The sequence below is a fragment of the Mus caroli genome, chromosome 7 (genome assembly GCF_900094665.2).
Source record: "Mus caroli chromosome 7, CAROLI_EIJ_v1.1, whole genome shotgun sequence".
NCBI lineage: Eukaryota > Metazoa > Chordata > Mammalia > Rodentia > Muridae > Mus > Mus caroli.
Window position 1 is genome coordinate 26,543,761 of NC_034576.1, and position 5,628 is coordinate 26,549,388.

A 5,628-nucleotide genomic window follows, 5' to 3' on the forward strand; every position below is an offset into this window, starting at 1 on the left:
AAGGGGGAAAGGCCCCTTGTGGGTGGTGCCATCTCTGGGCTTGTAGTCTTGTTCTATAAGAGAGCAAGCTGAGCAAGCCAGGGGAAGCAAGCCAGTAAGGAACATCCCTCCATGGCCTCTGCATCAGCTCCTGCTTCCTGACCTGCTTGAGTTCCAGTCCAGACTTCCTTGGTAATGAACAGCAGTATGGAAGTGTAAGCCGAATAAACCCTTTCCTCCCCAACTTGCTTCTTGGTCATGATGTTTGTGCAGGAATAGAAACCCTGACTAAGACAATTATGAAATTTATAGGGATGACTTACAGGTTACAGTCTAACTAATTCAACAATGGCTAGCTGTGAACAAAGTCTAAGAATCTAGTAGCTGCTCAGCCTCACAAGGCTGGGTGTTTTAGGTGATTTTCTGGAATCTCAAAGTGGTAGGCTATGTGGATGCTGGGAATTGACATCTGGGATAGCAACCAGTGCTCTTAGCCATTGAGCCACCTCTCCAGCCTCACTTACAATTAATTTCTTATATCTCCGGTTCCAGGGGATTCAGTGCCTTCTGGTTTCTGAAGACCGAGGCACCCACATACCCCCACGTCATTTAAAATTAAAGACTGAGGCTGTGTCTCATCCTGACAGGGCAGAGGCTGCTTGCTCTGGTTTTACTTGCTGACACATGCAGCTTGCTTTGACGTGAGCCAGTGTGAATGGATTTCTGCTTCTCCCAGCTGAGTACATCCAAAAAAGAAAAAAGACATTCTCTCTAGCCTATGAGTCATGAATCCAACATGGAAATGACAAACAGAATGTAATCTCACTTTAACTGTATGAGGTCACCTTAGCTTGGGGTCAGACAGAGTCTGCCGAGTTTTTGGTCGTCCTCTGCCAATGCATCCGCACCCTTTGGCCCGGGAATCCCACCTCTGGGACACACCAGGATGTGCATGGGGGTGTTAGTTATAATGGGAGGAAATTGGGGACGGCTTCAATGTCTGGCAACGCTGCCCTGTTGAGTAAACAGAGAGAGAACATTGGAGATTGTGTTTACACAGAGACGTTTTAACCGGAGAAAAGCTTACATTTTAAGAAGGGGGAAAATGTAGGGCTGTATAAACAATTTGATCATGTAGTTATGTAAAAACACACATATACGCGCATACAAGGGTCACATAGAAAAGAAGGGACTGAAAGATACTAAAATGCTCAAAATACCAAGGACAGCAGTGACATGGGACAGGGAGCCAGCAGGCCTTTCATCTTTCTTTTCTTCTTTCTGTCTTTTCTTGCCCGCCCCCCTTCTTTCTGAGACAGCACTTCTTGTAACCCAGGCTAGCCCCAATTTAATATGTAGCCTAGGCTAGACTTGAGCTTATGACCCTCCTGTTTCAGCCCCCCAAGTATAGAGACCTCAAGCATACACTGGCACACCCCACAGTTTTCTGTAATTTTCTGAACAATAATCACTCCGCACTTTATTTTACTGTCCGGCAGTGTCGAGGATTAAACCTGAGGTTTGTGACGCTAGGCAAGAACACCACCACCAAGTTACAAACCCTTCCTTTTCTCTTGATCTTCTTTTCTTTTTCTGTGTGTTCATGGAAATGTATATGTAGGTGTACGCATGTGCAGGTACATGCATGTACACATGTATGTAGAGAGGGTGGTGCTGGGTGTCATTCCTCAGGAACGGACCATCTTGCTTGTTTTTCTTTTTAACATCTGTGTGTGTGTGTGTGTGTGTGTGTGTATGGGGTAAGAGAGCATTCTGTATCATGGGGCATGTGTGGAGATCACAGAGTTCCTTGCAGGGGGTTCCGTCTCTTGTTCTGTCATGGGGAATCAAACTCAGATAGATTAGTAGACTTGGAAGCAGGCACCTTAGCCAGCTAAGCCAGCTCTCTGGCCCCACCTTGATTTGATGTTGTTTGAGACAAGGGACTCTCACTGCCCTGGAACTCTTCATTTAGACTAGGTTAGCAACCCCAGAGATCCATTGGTCTCCACCTCCACACCACAGGATTATAAATATGGTCCACTGAAGCATCTGCAGCACAAACTCATTGCACAGCAGAAACTTGGGCTCTCTCCAGATCCTATTTTCAATTGTTTTATAATTTATTTTATTGTCCATTGATAGTCTGCCTGCATGAGTGCCTGTGTCAGATCCCCATGGAACTGGAGTCACAGACAGTTGTGAGTTTCTATGTTGGTGCTGGGAATCGAACCCAGGTCCTCTGCAAGAACAGTGCTCCTAACCACTGAGCAACCTCTCCAGCCCCCTGTTTTCAATTTTTAAAACTTACATCATAAAAATTTCCAAACAAAAGCTACGTGGTGGTGGCACACATCTTTAATCCAGCACTCATAAGGCAGAGGCAGGCAGATCTCTAAGCCAGCTGGGATTAGCGCCATGAGCCACCACATCAGGACTGAGATCCCAGCATGCTTAAGGTGAAACAGGAGGCAGAGATAGAGCATCAACCTGAAGCCTTAGGGCCAGCTAGCCTGCAGTGTACAGCACAGTCATGGAAACAAGAGAGGCTCTGCCTCAGCAAGATGGAAGGCCAGAACCAACTCCTGAAAGCTGTCCTCTGACTACTGAGTACGCATAAGAACCGTAGCTGGCACATGTGCCCGCTGACACACAAGATAGGGTTTCTTGGTGTGGCCCTGCATGTCCCGGAGCTCTGTCTGTAAACCAGGCTGGTCTTGAACTCAGAGATCTGCCTGCCACTGCCTCCCAAGTGTTGGGACTAACGGATGTGCCACTATGCCCCCATAATAGATAAGTTTTTAATTGGTAAGGCTGAAGATGTGGCTCAGTCGTTAACAGCACTGGCTGCTCTTGCAAAGGATCCAGGTTTAGTTCCCAGCATCCACATGGTGAATCATAACCCTCTGTTACTCCAGTTCCAGGGGATCTAATACCCTCTTCTGGTCGTTGAGTGGTACTTGGGACATCAAACATATAATCTACTTTAAAATGACCACTCATGATCCACTCTCCTATTTCTATATTTCTATATTTATTTACATATAATATATTTATATATGAACTTATGGGCTCATATTTGAAAGCTTAGTCACCAGAAAGTGAAACTGTTTAAAAGAATTAGAAGGACAAGGGGGCGTGGCTTTGCTAGAGTAGGTGTGGCCTTGTTGCAGGAAGTGTGTCATGGGTGGGAGGCAGGCTTTAAGGCTTCAAAAGCCCACACTGGGCCCAATGTCTCTTCTTGTAGATCGGGATTTAGTTTTTAATCCGCTGAAACTGAAAGCAAATGCTTTCTTTTTTAAGAGTTGCTGTGGTCCTGGTGTCTCTTCACAGTCATAGAACACTGACTAAGATACAAAGTCCATCCGCCTAAAGACAAATCCGAGAACTCAGGAGGCCAAAGAAGAGTAATCGAGAATCTTAGCAGCCCAGACGCAAGAAAACAAAACAAAAATAAATAAATCAAACAAACATCAGAGAGAGAGAGAGAGCAGGGATGAGGGAGGGAGGGAGGGAGGGAGGGAGGGAGGGAGAAGGACATGTTCCCTTTTGTAACCATGAATTCTAACAAAGCTGGCAAGAAGGTTTTAGCATTATCTAAGAGCCTGTCCTGGTTGCCTCAGAAACAAACTCACAATTGTTTGGTTTGAATTTGGATCCATACAGGGTACACTCATTATATTGGGCTCTTGATGTTTATTGTTCATTTAAAATTTATTACATTTCATTTGTGTGTGTGTGTGTGTTCCATGTCACAACCTCCTTGTCAGAGGAAAACTTGTGAGAGTTTGATCTCTCTTTCCAGCTAGTGGGGTCCCTGGGTTTGAACTCCCAATGTCAGGCTGGGCAGCAGGTGCCTTAACCCTGAAAGTTCCACTCATCTGGTGGGCTATACATTTTTTTCATTCTGATATATTAACAGTGTGTATGTGTGCATGTGTGTGTGTGTGTGTGTGTGCACTTATGCTCCATTTTTCAGGAATTCTGAGCTGCATCACAAAGCATGGTAGTTCTGTCCTCTTAAACCAGCCCCGTTTATAGTTAGATATGCTTGGGTTGATTTCCACATCTCTGCAGTTAGTTTTCCATATTCAATATTTGACTTCCAAAGACTGGAGTCCATGTGCCAGCTCATGCCTTTGATCCCAACACTCTTGAGGCAGGAGGATTAGTGTGAGTTCCGACCATTCTAGGCTGCATAGTGAGACCTTGTCTTAAATTCATCAAAGAAGGGGCTGGAGAGATGGCTCAGCGGTTAAGAGCATTGACTACTCTTCCAGAGGTCATGAGTTCAATTCACAGCAACCACATGGTGGCTCACAGCCATATGTAATGATATCTGATGCCCTCTTCTTGTGTGTCTGAAGACAGCTACAGTGTACTCATATACTTAAAATAAATAAATCTTTTAAAAAAATCATCAAAGAAAATAGAACCCAGCTCTGGGCCATAAGCTCCTGGCTGGCTCTCCAGCTTAGGTCTTGTACTCTTTTCTTTCTTTAGTTTTTCGAGACAGGGTTTCTCTGTGTAGCCCTGACTGTCCTGGAACTCACTCTGTAGACCAGGCTGGCCTCGAACTCAGAAATTCACCTGCCTCTGCCTCCCAAGTACTGGGATTAAAGGTGTGTGCCACACTATCTGGCTTAGGCCTTGTGCTTGCTAGACTTCAGTTTCCTCATTTATAATTCAGAAAAAGATGAACTACATGTGCCTGGAACCCTGAGAGATGGGAAGGGCATCCCGAAAGCTCCACACCATGGCAGCCATCCATCTGCCCTCTGCTCCCTTCTTTGTTTATAGGCCTAAGGCTGAGTCACCAACTGGTCCAGACTATCTAGAACTGCATCTACTAAGCAGTCAGCCAGCCCTCTTCGTCCCTCCTCTCCTCTGCCCTGTTGTCTAACTAATAGGAAGCCCAAGGAGATATGTGAATTGCTCTGATCTTGAAACTCATGATCTTCTTGCTTCCACATCTTCCCACCAGGATTACAGGTGTAAGCTACTGCACCTACATTAGGTTTTTGGGTTGTTTTGTTTTGTTTTGTTTTTTGAGGGGGAGCATTCTTTCTTAAAACATTATTTATTTATTATTTATAAAAGTACACCATAGCTGTCTTCAGACACACAAGAAAAGGGCATCAGATCCCATTACAGATGGTTGTGAGCCACCATGTGGTTGTTGGGAATTGAACTCAGGACCTCTGGAAGAGCAGTCAGCTCTCATAACCACTGAGCCATCTCTCCAGCTCAGGAGCATTTTTAAAATTTTGTTTTATATGTATGGTATTTTTCGTGTTGCACAGTGTCCACAGAGGCCAGAAGATGGCGCTGTATCCTCTGAAAATGGAGCTGTAGCTGTTTGTGAGCCACCCTGTGGGTGCTGGGGTCCTCTTTCAGCCCCTGGCTTCAGTATTTAAGGCATCTTGGTGTCTGGCTCAGGTTGGCTTGGAACTTAGGTAGCCAAGCTCACCTCAAACTTTCAGAAATCCTCCTGCCTCAGCCTTAATATTGACACTGAAGGTCTGTGACAATACCTTCTTCGTTTATTTTATTATTCTTTTTTCCTCACAGTGCTGCAGATGGAACCCAGGACTATGTGCTTTTTTAGGCAAGCACTCTACCCCTGAGCCACGCCCCCAGCCCCTCACT